Source organism: Xiphophorus hellerii, chromosome 18, assembly GCF_003331165.1.
Source record: "Xiphophorus hellerii strain 12219 chromosome 18, Xiphophorus_hellerii-4.1, whole genome shotgun sequence".
Classification (NCBI taxonomy): domain Eukaryota; kingdom Metazoa; phylum Chordata; class Actinopteri; order Cyprinodontiformes; family Poeciliidae; genus Xiphophorus; species Xiphophorus hellerii.
In genome coordinates, this window is record NC_045689.1 from 24,007,971 (window position 1) to 24,025,581 (window position 17,611).

General features: G+C 39.4%; 1 protein-coding gene across 1 annotated transcript in view; it reads right to left on the reverse strand.

Annotated features, from left to right (window-relative positions):
* The window catches only part of arhgap35a (Rho GTPase activating protein 35a), an 82,448-nt gene that overhangs the window by 64,043 nt on the left and 794 nt on the right, over positions 1 to 17,611 (reverse strand). The window lies entirely within an intron of this gene.

Genomic DNA, 17,611 nt, shown 5'->3' on the forward strand with positions numbered 1-17,611 from the left:
CTGTTATCGCCTCTGTGACAGCAGCACGCTGTCAACTAAGACTAGTACTATGCGTCAAACAATTCCAGCTAATCCACAAACAACCTTTTCTAGGTATTAAGGCAGGATGTAGAGAATTATCTCATGTGCGATTTCAGAGGCAAGATGGCCTCGCTCAGAACCGTAAACACGGCAGGAGATGGGGGGGGGGGGGGGGAACTGTTCTCACAGAGACCGTAATCTGCTGATGTCAATCGCCTTAGGATAGAAATCCACTTTCTCTCTCTTTCGGACAGAAGCTCATCTAATTTACTTCAGGTGTAAAGGTCCACAGGCAAAGAAACACAAGAATAATCTGCAGAAATACAAATGAGGACAGCTCGAGGTATTCAGATTGTAAAACGCATAAGAAACCAATGTGGTCAATCGTTGTAGAGAAGAAGCGATAAAAAGATAAAGTCAGCGCCTGAGCGACGTGTTGAACAGAAAGACAGTCAGACCAGAAACAGAGGGAGAGCTGAAGGCAGAGCTGCTATCTGATAGACGGGATTTATCCAGCCCTGGAACAGTAATTTACTAAAGCCATTCTACAGAGGCCCATCAGTAGTGATCTGCTGCCAGATTAGACGACAAAACCTCATCCCTTGCTTTCCCTCCAGCCAATCAGCGGCAAGCGGCGTGAACGGGGTGAAGAACGAAGAGAGGAAGGAGGAGGCCAGAAGGAAAAATTTCCTGTCTTGTGAATTTAAGGCGAGCGCATGCACCAAGACACTCACTCACGTGTGCATAGAAAACATGGAAGAGATCCGATTCGAGCCGGAGCTAATGCTGTTGCGATTTCTCGCCCTCAGGATACAGCGGTTAACTCCATCTGGTTGGAAGAGCCGGGGATTTGTCTTTTATAATCGGTTTTCTGCTCGTTTCCTCTGCACTTGCTTGTCCTTCTTTTCTGTGTTGCAGTTGCTTTTCTACCCCAAAGGCCATTGCAGCATTCCTCTGTTCTGCTGGTTCAATCATTCTCCAAGCCCACTTTCTCTGCCTGCATACATCTCACTTTCCACACTGTAGAGTCAGAGTGTGTGCCACAGCTGTGCAAGCAGCGCGAACCGTCCACCGGGGTGCACTGACAGGGAGCCCCACAAGTAACAACCCACACTTGTGCAAAACTCAATTTGTAGCCCCTCCAATAAAAATGGCTATAGCCCTTGACCAAAAGCCGTAACCTGCTAAGAGACAGGGTCAAGGAAATTAAAACTGGTGCTACTACTGGTTGAGAATGAACAACCTTTCAGGCCATGGTGATTAAACTTTAGTGACTTCCATGTTTAAAGACCCAGAACCAGTGAGGTTTCTACTTGGGTTAAACCAACAACATAATTGCAAAGCAGCAGGCCAAAAACTGAAAGTGAGTGCTCTAGTTGGGATAAAATATATCCACTAAGAAAACCTAAAGTTGCAGAATCCAAAATGCCCTTCTTGAGAAACATTAGAAATTCAGCCTTTTCTTTACCTTAAAACTATCAGGTTTTCACCCATACAAGATCCTGTAATGCTTCTATTCTTAAACGGATCAAAGACAAAAAAGTCCTGATCTAAAGGAGACGTTATTCAGCCTCACATGAATACGTTATTCATCTGAGGCAATACTGTAATGCCTCAGATGATGTATTAAGTCTAAATTCTTTCCAACAAACTCCAACAATTCAACTATTTTCACTATAAAAAATATGCCAAACCTATGGGGCAGTGTTTAGTTTACATTAGATAAATAAAAATAAAAATAAAACAAAGTCACCTGTAGAAAATGTCTACCTTGCTACACATAATCTGTTGGAACTTCCCTATAGAGAGGGATACTTCCTGATTATAATAAGAGAAAAGAGATCTCAAATTTGTCATTTGTTTTGCTTCTTTTTTCTGTTGAGCCAAATTTATACTGAACAGACATGTATGTACCACTACAGCGCTCGTTTTTTACCATGTGATGTTGTAATCTTTCTCTTTCACTGTTCTTCAATACTTTAATATACAAACCTCATTTCAAATGGCATCTAAAGCTACTCAAAATCAATGCCTATATTTTTTTAACGGTCTTAATACCAGCCATGTTTCCCAAATGAATTTAAAACCAGGAAAGAAAGAAAACGAGAAAGACGAAATACAATAAGTACAAGTTAGGAGACACATTTGATTTGTGAGGGTAAACTAAGGTTTGCCAACTAAAATTCAAAACACACTGAAGGGAGTGTCATATCATAAACTGCAACATGTATATAAAGTGATGTTATTCCATAGCTGTGATCAAAACAAACCAGTTCATAAAGTGTCTACTCCTCCCTTTGCTCTTCAGTAACTCTTAGCATTTCACACCCTCTTACCGCCCAGCGTAGACCAAAGCCTTCTTGGGAATTAAAACATTTCAAATTCTACATGACTATGTAGCAAAAACAGAAACTTTCCAGAATTACTGTAGAAAAAGAAATGAATCATAATCTAAATTTAAACCTGCCATGCTTGCGGCTTACCAGATTGTCCCGATGATTTATGCGCATGTCCTAACCATCGACATCCGGTGTCTCCCACTAGAAGAGTGACGTAAGACAAAAACAAAAAAAAAAACAGAACAACTTCAAGTCATTCCTTCGCTCTCTGCCACAATTGCAACCGTTTCCCAGTTTGAAAAAGACACATAATAACAATAACCTTCATTTAACCAGATAAAAACCTCTAAAATTCTTTTTCAACAGGGACCTGCATATCAGCATAACCTTGCAAGATCTACAATGACTCCCTAAATCCTCTGAGGAGTGGGATGACATCACTGACCCATGTCTCCTGTCAACTTTGACCTCCAAGCAGGAGCAGCCCTACAGCAAGGGAGATAGGAAGAGGCGAGGCCATGGTTGAAGGCTCCACTCTGTGGTCGAAAAGCTGAATACTCCTAGGATTGCACAATTTCCTAGAACCTGATTCTCTATGGTCAAACACTCACCCTGGAACCAGAGGGAGGGAGATATTTACATAGTTCAGTGGCATACGCTGAAATATTGTACAAGTATGTTGAAACAGAGTTGCTTAAAGTCTGACAGTAAGCATGTTCGAGTGTTTTACCTTGAGTTCTGGTTCTGGAGCAGGCTATGCTACTCTCTGACACTTCTTACGCTTATTTTACACACCAGAACACGTACAAGAAATATCGTCAATAAAAAGAGACAACCGAACTGATAGCATTACACCAACAACTATGTTGGTGATTATTACTTTATTATGCATATTTTCTAACAAACTACATTGTTTATAACCTTAAATAACTTGGAGACATTTGATCTTACACACCAGCATTTTCAATATTTGGATAGACATAGCAGGAGGTAGAAATAACAGGAGTTAATGGCCTGTAGGGATGTTTTAGTATCAATGTAGAGCTTCTGCTCACAGTAAACCCATACAGCGAATACTAATGGCAAGCTCTTTCATGACAGACTTCTACAAAGGATGGCTTTGAAAAACTTCACAGCAATCAAATGTCCTACCCATGTCTTGAAATCATGTCTGGTTTTGCTCAAAAAGTTATCAGAAAAAAAATACAGTGAGTTCTGCACAGTATCACAAATGCTGTTGTTTTCTGGTGTAGAGGATTTTCCAGTGTTATCGGTATGTGCTGCATACAACAAACATTGAAGAATTAAAATGGTAAACGTGAAGATTTCTATCAAAAGCTTACTTACTGGAACAGAAAATATCAAAAAATGTAGGCTGAAAGCAAAATAAAACAATATGGATTTATTGTTTTGTTTTCGCCTTGTTTAAATCAAGTAAACTGTGCCTCTAGGAGATTTCTACAGACTTTTCAAAGGTCATTTCCTCTCTTAACCTGACCAACTTCTCCATATTTATGTTCATTTTAAAATAAATTTATTGAAAATGTTGTGTAATGCAAATACTGAATGAAAACACGGACTACTACGACTAAAATTATTATAAAATGAAGACAACTGCATTAAAAGGAACCAATGCAAAACTTTGTATTAATCATAATTACTTTTTTTAAAATCTAAGAATAATGGATTACAATTGGATGATAAAGCCTATATTTTTCTGTGTGCACATTTAATGTGAGTCAGTTAGTATATTAGTATCTGTCTGCAGTCTACAAAAACAGAATTGAAATAGTTTCAGTCATTATTGCATAAAAACTGAGTCCTTCTGGTTTATTGTCCATTTCTAAGAATTTCCTTATTACTATGGTAGCACATGCTTAACTTGTACAGAAACCGTGAGTAATCAGTCCCTTGCATTTTTTACACTCACAGTTTTATTTTAACAGTGAATTAAAAATTGAGGTGTTAAACTTTTAGCTCCAGTCATATTGATACAGGCTCATAGTTTCCAATGCTAATAGTTTCCAATGCTAAAGTTCATGGATCTGCAGCCTGCAAGTGGCTCATTGGCTCACTTAATATATCTTAAACAATGAAATATTGCCTGTTTTTTGTTTTGGTTTTTATGCTGCAGTCTTTTGTTTTGTGCCTCCATGAAAAACAAAACTGGTCCCTTTCAGACATCTGGTAATTTTTGTCTAGAACTGCAGCTGCCTTGAGAGCTTCTTTTTTTTTTATAAACACAGCATATCTACTTCTGCTCAAAAATATAAACAAAATATTTGATTTATTTCAAAATTTGCACTCCAACTTTGCATGTAAAATGTAAACTCTACGTCTTAAAGCATACCCTGAACTCTCTTCGCTAAATCTCCTTTAGCACACATTTTACTGTATTTTTATTAGTGTCTTGATGTTCAAGGTTTAAAGATGTGCTTAGCTAAAAGCTCACCTTTCACAGCCTTTGTTCTTTTTGTAGCCATCACATGTTGTTAAGATGAGGCAAACTCAGTTCATCCTGACCTGACAGACTGCATTCCCAGCGACCTTTTCCCTCATTGGGTAAAAGAGCTGCATTCAAATATCTCCAACGGCTGTGACTAATACGAGCCGCGGCGTGGTGAGGTCGTCGTCTCTCTGAATAACCTTCCAACCAAAAAACAGCTCCGAGCAATGTTTACATTTTTTAGCCTGTGTTTTTCTTAATTTTATCTTCTGGAGTTAGGGCATAAATGGAAGTCAGCAAAGATACAAAAAAGGGAGAGCCTGGACTTGTGCAGACTCAGGGTTGTGGTATTTGTGGAGTTTAGCAACCAACAGTGGGTTGGTCAGAGTACTATTAGAAAGACAAACACGAGCAAGACGTCAAACTTTTCCCCATTTTGAAGTTTGAGCTATGTCACTGCTCTGACTCATGAACCATTACAGCAGCAAACTTGTGCCGTGTCTTGCAGGCTGTAACCTTGACTAAGAGGAAAGTTTACTCATTGTGAAAATTCCTGGATCGCAGAGTTTCATATCTCGGGGGAATTTCTGGGAATTTTTTTTTATTTGCAAGTTTCATCTTATTCTACAGCTCTGCTTGAGTCAGCTGATACCAACCCCCATCGCAGATGGATTCAGAGTTTTAAATTTACGCATTTCACTCTTCATCAGGAGAGATTAGGAAATGGTGGATCCTCAGGAGCGGCTGGAACACTGCAACAGGAAATGAACTCTGACATAAGTGCTATGGACCTTGGGGCCACGACAGCATCCTGGAAAACTCTGGCACTGAGAAAGTAAAAAAAAAAAAATTTTTTAAATAAAAAATACCCACATCCCTCCCCTGAGCCAAAATGAAAGCCAGAAAAACATATTTACAGTCCTCAAAAAAGGCATGGCAGAAATATGCAGCATTTTCTAAAAAAACTTTGTTTACTTAAAACTTGTATGTATAAAATGGCTTCCAATAGTCAAAATAAAAATCCCAAAAGCTAAAAAAAAATTATCTGAAATCAACCATTTTTTCCAGAATGGGATCTGATGGACAGATATAATATTGAAAATGTAAATTTTTTCATGTTCATCAATTGCATCACAACCAAACCACCTCCCATTTTGGGGCCCTTAAGCGCGTCATGCGCCGTTTTTTGGTTCGACAAAGACATTTGAAGCACAAATGGAAATGATGATGTAATGCTTTCTTTTTTTTCTATCAAATCCTCTGTTTTCCTCTGTCAAATGACCCACAACACATAGTTTGTCTTATATGGTATTGTCCTTGTAAATATGGGGGGAAAAAATGGGTTTGGTCAAAATCCAAATCAGCAGATCTGACCTCAGAGAAAACAAATAATTGGCATCAGCCAAGAAAAGCTTGATGGTTGCGTCTCTGCATGACATGACACAAAAATGTAACTGGTGCTTTTTAAAGCTTGGTTTAAACATTATACAGACAAAAATCTGGACCAAAGAGATGTTTTTTAAATCCATCTAAGATTCCTCAACATTTTTCACAGCACTGTAAATGATGAAACCCTTTATTTTCCTACAGTCTGCATTCCAGCCAATTCGTGACTAAGAAGCTTTTTTTTTTTATAGCATAAACAAAGATTGTATTTGCCCAGCAGTACTAATAATTACAGTAACAAGGTCAGGATATGGCTATCACAGAGACAGGCCGAAACAGTGATCCATCTTTCTAGCATACAGATGGACCAGACGGCAGCACAACAAACACAGCCAAAGCACAACAAAAATGGGAGGAGGCAGCAGGTCTGCCATTTTAAAACTCCATACTGTGCTGGACTCAAATGATCACATCCAGGGAATGTCTTAATGTGTCAACACAGAATTGACCTGGGAATTTACAATACATATTTTAACCTTGTTCAGCATTTACCCTGTATGCAAAACCCGGACTATGTCCCCAATTACACATAAAACTGAGTGAATTATTTAGTAACATTTCTGATAGCAAAAGTATTTCACTACAGGTTTGATGTAGAAGTTCAATTTAAAAAGTACTACTTGTTTGGACAAGTTATTTGAAGATAATATAAAAATTTATCTTTAGACGATATCCTAGAACCTCCCAAAATTTTTAAAAACATATTCAGACACGTAAAAAGAACCCAGAAAATGACATTATTTTGCACATTTTTTTTAAAAAACTGTGAGGTAACCCTGGAAACTGAAAGTACAGAAACTGTAAAAGTAATAATAATAATATTAACAATAAATGGATGACTGCAGTAAAAAGGTTTTACAAAGCCCAGTCTACTTTAGGTGTCTCACTGTTATCTTTCATATCCATCTTTCCCTCTCGTGCCACCGCGTCAAACGCCCACCGCTTTCTTTTTTGTGGCCATTTTCCAAGCTGTGAGACAATGGCTTGGACATCATTAGCTAAGTGGTGGCTGGATGACAAGCGCCAGCACAGCGATCGATAACGGCATGGGCCCTGGCCCGGCCGCTGGTGGAGCACCGCTTACTCATCAACCCCTGGGCCTGCCGGAGCCAGAGCTCGGACCAGATGCTTGGACGAAGCCAGATAAGGGACGTGAAGGTGTCAGGGGCCCGCTGCCTGTGATAACAAACGGCTATGAACAGCCACCTTATCGTCTCACCTCAAAGGGGTAATGACGCCCACTGTCACACAGCTGCCAACAACGCAGAACGGCTCTTGACAGTTATGAGGATGCCTACATTGTTTGTGTATTGAGGAGCCATAATCTTTAACACCGATTATTTCTGCCCTCATGACTGAACATGACGACAAACCACGTCCTGCATCAATTCTCAAACGTCCAAAGTCGAGTTACAGCTAACTGGAATACTAAACACTAGCAGCTAGATAACCACAACCTCGTGTCAGAATGCCTGCAGCAAGCTACGACTGAGGAATACCTAATCCAAAAGTTGTAAACCGCGTCCTAAAATAAAAGAGACTGTGTCAGCACCTGTTCGCTGGGGAGATGCCAAACAGGTGGGCAGATCCTCCTCCAGCGGCATGTGAAGCTAACATCTAATGACAAGGTGGTGCCCTTCCTCCATCCTTAAAGACAACTCGGCTCAGCCCTGCTCCACAAGGACAACAAAAAAAAACCCCCAAAAAAACAAACTGAAGCTGGGAACAGAAGTGAACCGAAAAAAAAAATAAATTAAGCGACAGATAAACAACATGAGAAGAGGAAAACAGGCGCAGGGGTGAGACCAAGTGATCAATGAAGTTGGTGGGAAGTTCAGGAGAAGTCAGAAGCTCTACTCTCAAGAGGGGCTTGCGGTTGTGCCCACAGAACCTTTTCTCCATCCCTTTCCGCTCCACTTCTGTTGTCTCCCCCTTTTCTCGGATGCAAATCGCTCTGTGATTAAAGCTGCCAACTTTAATTAGAATACGTTTGAAGCAGAACACCCCTGTGACTCACAGTCTCCACCTCTCCCTTCTCCATCTGAGCACTGCAGGTGAGCGAGTACACGTCCAATGACAGAGTCAAAATCCACGGAGGGACAGACTAATAAACAATCAAGACAAAGGACAAGTAAACTTCAAGCGCAAACAGTGTCAATATTAACAAAAGTATCGAATACTGTTCTTATAACCGGTTTAATTTTAAAAGCCACAAAGAAATTATCCACAGGAAAGGACCAAAAAAATATTTTAGATCAGTATCGGACATTGCATGACATGACAACATACAAATGTTAATGTTGGAGTTATTCTTTGCAATAAAACTTATACCATCTGAAAGTCTATTTATTTACACTCAAATGAGGCCAATGTTATACAAATATTTGATCCTCACCCATAAAAACCATATCAAATTCACTCTTTCAATGCCAAACTGTTTTTGTTTTGTTTTTTTGCGGGGGACAATGTGATGATATCGTACAGCATCTCCCTCACTGGAAAAACAAGGATTGTAATCACTGGAGACGATCTCAGAGCAGGGAGACAAAACAACGAGATTCTGCCATAAGTGGAAATCCCATATCTCCACTCTTGTAGTGCAAACTATCCTCCAAAAGGTCAAAGCCCGACCCGAGCCCTACTGAACCCTCGTGGCATCAGCCTGGGTGTGCTGTTCACGTCAGGGAGACCAAGGTTGCTAGACTGACAGATTTGTAACAAATGCTGGTAGGAGAATATTCCACAACCACGTGCGACCAAGCTGGAGAACGCCGTGCAGACCGGATGACAGACTGGTCTGGCTGATTAGGGTGGAAAGCTTTATGTTTGTAAAACTGTTCTGAAAAAATATAAAAGTGAGCATTTTCATGCTTTCTTTTCTTTTGGCATGAGGACCAACTTAAAATGCTTATAAGTGGGAATTGTCCATTTTCCCAGAAATATTGCTAAAGTATATTTAGCGTTCTCATATCTTATCTTACCTAATAATCTGGTAGATCTATTGTTTTAGTCTGACATTATACCCAGAAACGTATATTATTTTACATAATGTTCCAATACTATGACAAACTCATACCTCCCAATGTGCATATCTTACTATAACAACCAGTAAACATATCACCTTTAAATATCTTTTGTTGATTATTTGACAAATGCTGTGCCATGTTTTAATCTGACTATGGTTTCTAATATTTACGCTGCATTTTGGAGCCAAACAGCAGCTCTGTTTGACATTGTTGCTGTCAGTTATGATTTTTACCAAGCAGATTTGAGAATAGGTGAATATCTCAGTTTTTTTTGTTCAAATACAAACCATTATACTGGACAAACAGCTTACAGGCTGTCCAACTCCACAGCTTGGGTGTGTCAGAAAGACACACCCAAGCTGTTGTTTAGAAGTCTCTTTTCGCCATTTTCACAAATGTTAAGATAATCTCAAACTTTTGCTTGCTTATATATACACAATAATAAAACCACAGATATGTGACTTTCTGCTTACAGAAAACAATAGGCATTGAACCTTACTGAAGCGGTAGGTCGGATGCCAAAACATAACTACAACTAGATCTATGAAAACGGAAATTAGGTGTGTGCTCACCTGACATGATTCAGAGCAGCAAGCATGCACAAAGTGTTTAGTAAACAGAAAGTAATTTACTGACTGACTGACTACCAGCAACTTAGAAGACTCCATTCCTGTCGATGAGGCACATTTCTTTCCTGATCAGGGTGGTTATAAACAGGCGGGCTGTTGTCCAACTGTCCTCATTACAGATAGAAACAAGCATTACTGTCCCGTTGCTTTATGCCTCTGCCAATAAATCAGGTTTGAGATTACATCCAAGTATATCAACACTCTTAATAGTCAAGTGTATTTATGGTGTACCACAAAAGCTGATTCTGGTCAAAGACAAGGCTGTGGTTCACAAACATGATAAATCATATTGATGTCTTTGCACGCATAAGTATGTCACCAGAAGTTAAAGTTAGCTTTTAGTTCCTTGGTTTAGATGTCGTAAAACGACGCGACATCAAACAGTTTTAATCATCTCATCTTGAGGCAATATTATGCTGTAAAACAGCATTTCCTGACATTCTTGTGGGCATTAAATTTTTCCAGACCAACATGCCAGTAGTAGGAATATAACTTGTCTACCGAGTCCTTGTCAGCAAGACAGTAATTGTCTTGTTGACAAGCATTCAGTAGTCTTGTTCATCGGACCACTGATCTGGTACACTGGCAATGTAGTAACTTAACCCACCATATGTGTGTGATCTTATTTTTAACCTTGATTTGTGAACCTGATGAACAACAATAAGTTGTTTTTAAGCTGTTTTCTTCTTTCTCCGTCTACTTTTGGGCAAGGTGTAACATGTTGCTCAATCCTTCAAATACTCAGATCCAAATCTGACTTGGAAAACATTGCATCAAAGTCATATAAAAACTGAACAACAAGGAATTGCATCATAGATGACCATGATAGTCTGAAATAAAAAATGGCTGTAATCTCTCTGAAAAGGGAAGACATTTCAGATATTAAATGACTTTACTGTAGTTGGAGGTAGTACACCTGAATTTCCCCTCTCTGGAACAATAAAAGCTATTTCTATTCTGTTCTCTTATTTGGCAAAAATTTACAATATTTAACTTGAATTGCTGCTCGGAATAAAAATGGTTTTTTTTAGTGCTTCATTTGAATTAAAATAAACTGTTGTCATTTAAACTAAACTAATGTAAACTAAAGATTCGGCTTACTGAAGTTTTTAGTCACACTTGAAGTGTTGGACATATTTTGGACAATTCCTCGCTCTTGTCACTTTATGCAACTTGAAAATTGCTTTTGTTTAGTTCTAATTAAACCTGCTGCTATTTCCTCCCCAATTTGTTTGTCAATCAGTACTTCTGGTGTCTTTTGAGATTAAGCCGCATGCTGGGCGTGTTGGCAGTCACATGAGAAACATCTGTGCGTTCACACCATAGTCAAGTTTTAAAATCAAGTTTTCACCATACTTGATGTTAGCATTAAAAAAGATAAATGTCAAGGTGACAGTTCACATCTCTTGCTGCGACACGATGCAGTAGAACAGTTTAATCCCAAAAGGACTTTGTGCTCAGTAACGATGACAACCATTGACTGACGTCAGGTGAGCTAGGTCAGATGAGAGAACAATGCAGAAGCTACAAGAAATCTTTTAGTAACTGAAAAAATGAGAGGGAAAAAAAAATCAGCTTTATCAAAATCATGATGTACCAACAATTCATTCATGTTGCGATAGAAAGAGCAAGAGCAAGACTTTCACCCAGTAAGACAAACACATGGAGAGATGTCTTTTTCATACTAACTCCTTGTAGTTAGGTTGGACATTTACCCATGATGCAACACTGATTACTGATTTGGGACACCCAAGGGCCTGCTAAGCCTTCAGTCATTTAAACTATTTCTCCTTACTTCTCTCTGATCTCCTCCTCAGGTGTGCTGCTGCCTTTTGCTTTCTAGATTATTTTGATTCCACATTACAGCACTTCCACTTCCACGTATATAGGCCCGTCGTCCACACCTGACACCACTGATCTCACTGACTTTCACATTCCATATTGTAAACTTTGATTTTAACCTTAGTTTTTGTTGAATAAATGTATACTTCAGGAAACTCCTATAGCTACATGGAGTGCCTCTCTTTTTGTTGTGGCTTTTTAAGACAATTCATAACAGGGGAGGTTAGAATCATTCGGTCTGGCAAAACCATATAATAAAAAAATAGCTCTCTCACAAAGCGCCTTGACATTGCCTCTGTGTCTAGTATACATATAAAACAACCCCACTTCCAGCAGAGGCAAAGGAATAAAGTTTTAAATGCTGTCCTTGCATCTTTTATTATGGTTCTCGAATAGAAAATTGAATAGAATCAAATTAAAGTTTTACAAAAAGCAGAGATTGGCCACAGAACTCTTATTGGCGCATCTTTAAATGAACGTCCAGTCTTAGAAGCTCAGCCTTTTTCTATCTGTTGAAAAGTATCAAAAACTGCTTGAGATAATAACGAGGAACGGAGCGCAGACAGGCTTTTAGCTTAAAAAGGTCATCACTTAACACCAGTCATTTGTGTCATAATTAATTACTAGCTACAACTTTTTTATGACAGCATTTATTTCTTATAATTTAGCACTTCCCTCTATCTTGCCAATTACAGGATCCAAGTTATCAGTTGCACCAGTATTAAAGGCAGACCCTTGGGGCATTCGAGAGTTATCGCTTTTACAAGAATCAGATGACCCAAAAGTATCCCCCCTTTGGCCTAACATGAATGAATAATAAAACAGACCGCTGCCCCTTTCCAGCTCCTCTCCTCACCTTTGACCCTGTGCTCTCCACTTCTTCTGGCCCACCTCTTCCCTCCCACGCAGCCACGCATCATAGGTGGACTTCCTACAGGAAGCCCAGGGGCGCCAACAGCGAGAATCTCCAGTGAGAAAGTTAAACAAGAAATCATGGAGTCCCCCTTCTGCTAGCATCAGCCCCGAATTTGACAGAAAAAGAGCGGGTTTGAACATCAGGTTAACAAAAAAATAATAATCTGATCAGTGTTATTGAAGATTATAGACATCGTCACATTTATCTTTAAATGTTTGCGTAGGTGAATTTCAGTGGGAACTCCACTCTGTACAGTCTATCACCATATCAAGCCGTAAGCAGAAACACTGACTCATCCCAAAAATAATCAGACACTATTACACCCATTATGTGTAATGGAGGGTGTGTTTAAGCGTATCAAGTCTTTTTTTAAGTTAGTTCCCAAGGCAACCTGCCAACCTGGTTGAACTTTAAACCTGCAGAACATGCTGGAGCTGCATGCAGGTAAAACAAACTTTGTGTGAGCGACTACAGCAGCACAAGTCCAACCTCTTGACCTCTGAGCAGTGGCCTAATTTCACTGCCAGAGACTCAATCATAACATCTTATCTACGGACGTGCTGACTCATGGAATTCGGCTGGGCCATAGCTGAGCAGCAGGGTTACTTATGGCCGACATTGATTGGTCGATCCATGAGCACAAACACCAAAAGGGCGCATACCAGAGACACAGCCTGAAGCAGAAACTGGCAGCAGTTCGCTCGCGCTTTGTTTCACTCTTGTTGCCTCCGAACTGACAGCCGACTTTGTTGTGTCACTCTTTTACTTTTTCTTGCTCTTCCCAGAATTCCCTGCACCCAGGCTCTCCATGGCTCTTCCACATTACCACAGCCCCTTGTTCCTCTGTTGTGTAATTGGAGCTGAAATGGCAAAACAACGGCCGCTCGTTTCCAGAGGTCACCATTCCTCTGCGGCTCACATCCTGGTTCTTCATCTCTATGGTCACACTAAGTCCAAATGCTGTTACTGTTGTTTTCTTATTTAAATGTGACTTACAGATAAAATAAAAGATAGTATGCAGCGCTGTGCTTTTTTTTCCCTCCACTGCAACAAGTGTACACTCCCAATAAAATTAAACTATGTAACAAAGTGTGGATTTCCACAGTAGGATTTATTTTACAAACCAAAGTTTCTGAAATGTTCTTGCAGAAACAAAATGCTAATTCAGCGTTGTGTCTCCTTGGTTTGGTGACATCCCAACACGTTTAAGAATCAAGCAGATTCTTAAACGAGGAGATAATCAACTTTTGTCATATTCCCACATAAATGTTTAAGTTGCATTTGAGCCAAAGTTTACCACTGACAACTAATAACCTATGGATGCTACTGAAGATGTCGACATCAACAATGGCAAAGACTGTCTTCAGACCTTTAACTGGCACAAATATGTGTCCCATTGCACAGCTCAATCATTTGTTGCAGCTGTACAAAACACTTGTTTGCACCTAAAAAAGGAGGTATTGCATTGACAACAATAATTTTAAAAAACCCAGATTTATTCAAAAGAACTCAGATCAGTTACCTTAATTAAGCCTTATGTCAAGTCACCAGAAGTAAGTGTGCTTGGAAGCTTGCTTTGGAAAACCTGCAAATCAAAGAACTGACTATGACATGCTGTTCTACAGGGGGCAAACAACATCTAAACCAAGTCTGATTTTACAAAAAACGTCTGGATAGTAACTAAAGTATTTCTTCAGAACTACATAGAAAATATTTACAGTATACAGCACAATAGAAATGTATTTTGCTCCAATATAATACACGTGTTGTGATTGTAAGGTGAGTTTGAGTTACAAAGTGAAACCAATCTACTTGGATCACTGGTTTAATTTTGAATTATTTTCACGGTCATTTAATTTAAAGGACTAATGCAGAGAACTGTGTGAAGTCCTATAAATCATCTGCAAATCTGTAATGAGCTAGAGAACAGAAACAGCGGGGACAGAGGAGGCCTCAGTTCGACTGACGCAGGCACACTTTCTAATGGAAATTCAGATACAATCATCCCAGAATGCACTTCTCTCTGCCTAATAATCGGACACTAAAACAAGGCGGTCATTGAGAGGAGAGAGTGACTGTAATCTGGTCCAGAGAACTCCAAAGCTGGCCGCTATAATTAGCTTCTTTTATGCACCAAACACAGACTTTCAGGAAATAATAATAATAATAATAATAATAATAATAATAATAATAATAATAATAATAATAATAATAATAATCCACTCCTTTGAACTACCAGTGGGGGATAAAAATTTATGAAAGCACAATTTCACAAGTGGGGAAAATTGCCATGCTGGGTGTATGGAGTCAGCTCATGCTGACAGGTGGAACAGTTGTGAAATTTGCAAATGAGCAGGTAAGCGGCCTGCGATTTACCCAGCAGTGCACTGGTAAACAAAAGCTGGGGGTTAATGTGGACAAAATATGATAAGTCACACAGGGAAGTAGTGACTGTGAGGTTTATTATAACTCTCTAACTCTTTGATAAAATAAATTCAGCAAACCTAATGTCAGATTTTTGGATCTCTGATTTGATAATAACAGAAAAAGTGGGTTTTTTGCACCGATAGGAAAATCTGGGCTGATATCAACATCCTGTTATGTCCGATGACAGATATTTACCGATACAATATATGTTATATTATATATATTTTGACACCTTGAAAAAAATGACCACACTGCTGACTTCACCACTTCTTATCTGCTTCGGTTAAACTCCCAAAATTCCTTCGCAGCATCACTATGACACATGACTAAGCAAACAACATATGAACATCCTCCTCTCTTCTCTCTCAAGAATCAAATAGCAACGATATGAAAATAACTACTGATTGTTAATATCAGCCCAGTTTTATTAGTCAGACCGATACCGATATGTCAAAAAATTACTAATATCGACTGGTACCGATGTTAGTGCCGATATATTGTGTATCTATTGTGTATATATTGGGGTTTTTTTTAATCAATTGACCAGCTAATCACCAATCAGTGCAGATTCTGGGAAAACTGACTAAATTTGAGTCTGTACATCTTTACAAATCACCTTTCTTACTCTGATATTAAGAAATAGAGAGAATTTGTTATTTAATGCCACACCCTGTTCAGATCAGGATCTATCATCCAGTGACCTCAGCAAAACAAAACAGAAAAAAAATGTCTCTGCATCCCTGGCCTACATCCTGATGAGCCAAGTCTGCATCCTCTAATCTCAGGAACACGGTCAAAACCCAAAGCCTCCCATCTCAATCCACAGCCCTGAGGCAGAATGTCAGGGGTGAATGCGGCTAGCTAGCCCGCTGCCTGAACAAATGGCACAACTATTAGAGTAAGACAGACTTCCCAGAGAGGTGTGACTGCATTGCAAAGGGCCCAATCAAGCACAGCACAGGAGAGCTGACAGCTGCTAATGCATTTACCTGTGAGTAAAAAAAACAAAAAAAAACAGCATATTTCTGGGAAAATCTATATACGCATGTGTTTACTCAGTCTGCTTGGTCATCCTAATAAAGCCTGGATTAAATCTATAAAAAAAAAGACTTATCAAATGTACTCAGTCAAAACACGCCGGGGCAAATGTGGGATAATGAGTCACTAGATTTGCTGGAACAAGCCGCCCCATCCACAACACATAGCACCAGACAAAAGACAATCAAATGACAAAGTTCCTGTTTTTTTGCAAATGCCTCATTTATCAAGCAATGACACAGCAGTAGCTGCAGCTACAACTCAAAGTCCCCCTGCATGCTGAAAACAGGCTACAGTTATCTCACCCTGTGGGGAATATTTCACAGCCAGCATCCACTTGTAAAAAGAAAAGCACTCAAGTCCAGCAGAGGGACTCGAAGAGAAAGGGAGTGGCTGCAGAAGCGATGACCAGTCTGCGTTGAAATAAAACTGTGACACATCAGTGAATGATCTCGCAATACAAGAGAAAATGCTTGTGACAGCAATCATTCCTAACTTGACTCCGTTCTAGTCAATCCTAATATTAGAAAAGGCATAATTGGTGTATGCCATCTGAAAAGACTAAAGCAATTTCTCCTACAGAGAAGGGAAAATATAGAAATGCACCGATCAGCTTTTACCGGCCGAAACAATTATCTTTTTTTCACCTGATACAGCAAGGTGAAAAACGTATGCAAGGTTCATTTATAGTGGTTGTAGCTTTGAATCCTACAGACAATTACGGACCTGTAAGATTTACCCAATTTATTCTCAAAAGCATCCGTCCCTAGCACAGATCGGCCTTATTCAAGTCAAAAAAAGTCCATCAAAGGACAGGTTGCTGGTCAATGAGCTTACAGACTATAAATGGTGGGAGTTCTTCATTTTGATGTATTTAGAACCAGGAGGGGAACAAATAGAAATGTCAGTTTTTAACCTGCCGCTCAATCCGAGTCAATTGAGGATAAATCAGACAGCTGCAATTTCTATCCATTTCATGCATCTCTGTAAGTCAACTTGGAGCTTACTCCCAATCTCTATAGTACTACAAGGACATTCAATTTTGGAACAGAAATACACTCAGTCCACTTTATTTAATAAGACCTGATAGTACAGATTAGGTAGCAAACATATGCCTCTGTAGCTATCATGTCCTGCCCTTTAATGAATGCATGGTGTTGTAGAGTTTCTCCAGGCCTGGCAAAATCATTCAAACAATTTAAAGGCTTGAGGTACACATTTGTACAATCTTCCTATTCCATATTGAAACCAGCATACCTTAGAGAGGCTCTGAATATGAATTTCATGAAGCCATACATCATCATTAGAAAAAAGAAATCATTATTGCTACAACTAAGGACTTCAAATCGTGCCAGCCCTGTGTGTGTGGGGGGGAATGGGGTTGACTCCCAGTTCTCTTCTTATTCGCAGGAGCTCAGCCCAACACGAGCTGCACTGCTCAGAACACGATAAACACCCTAAAATATCGGCTTATTAAATTG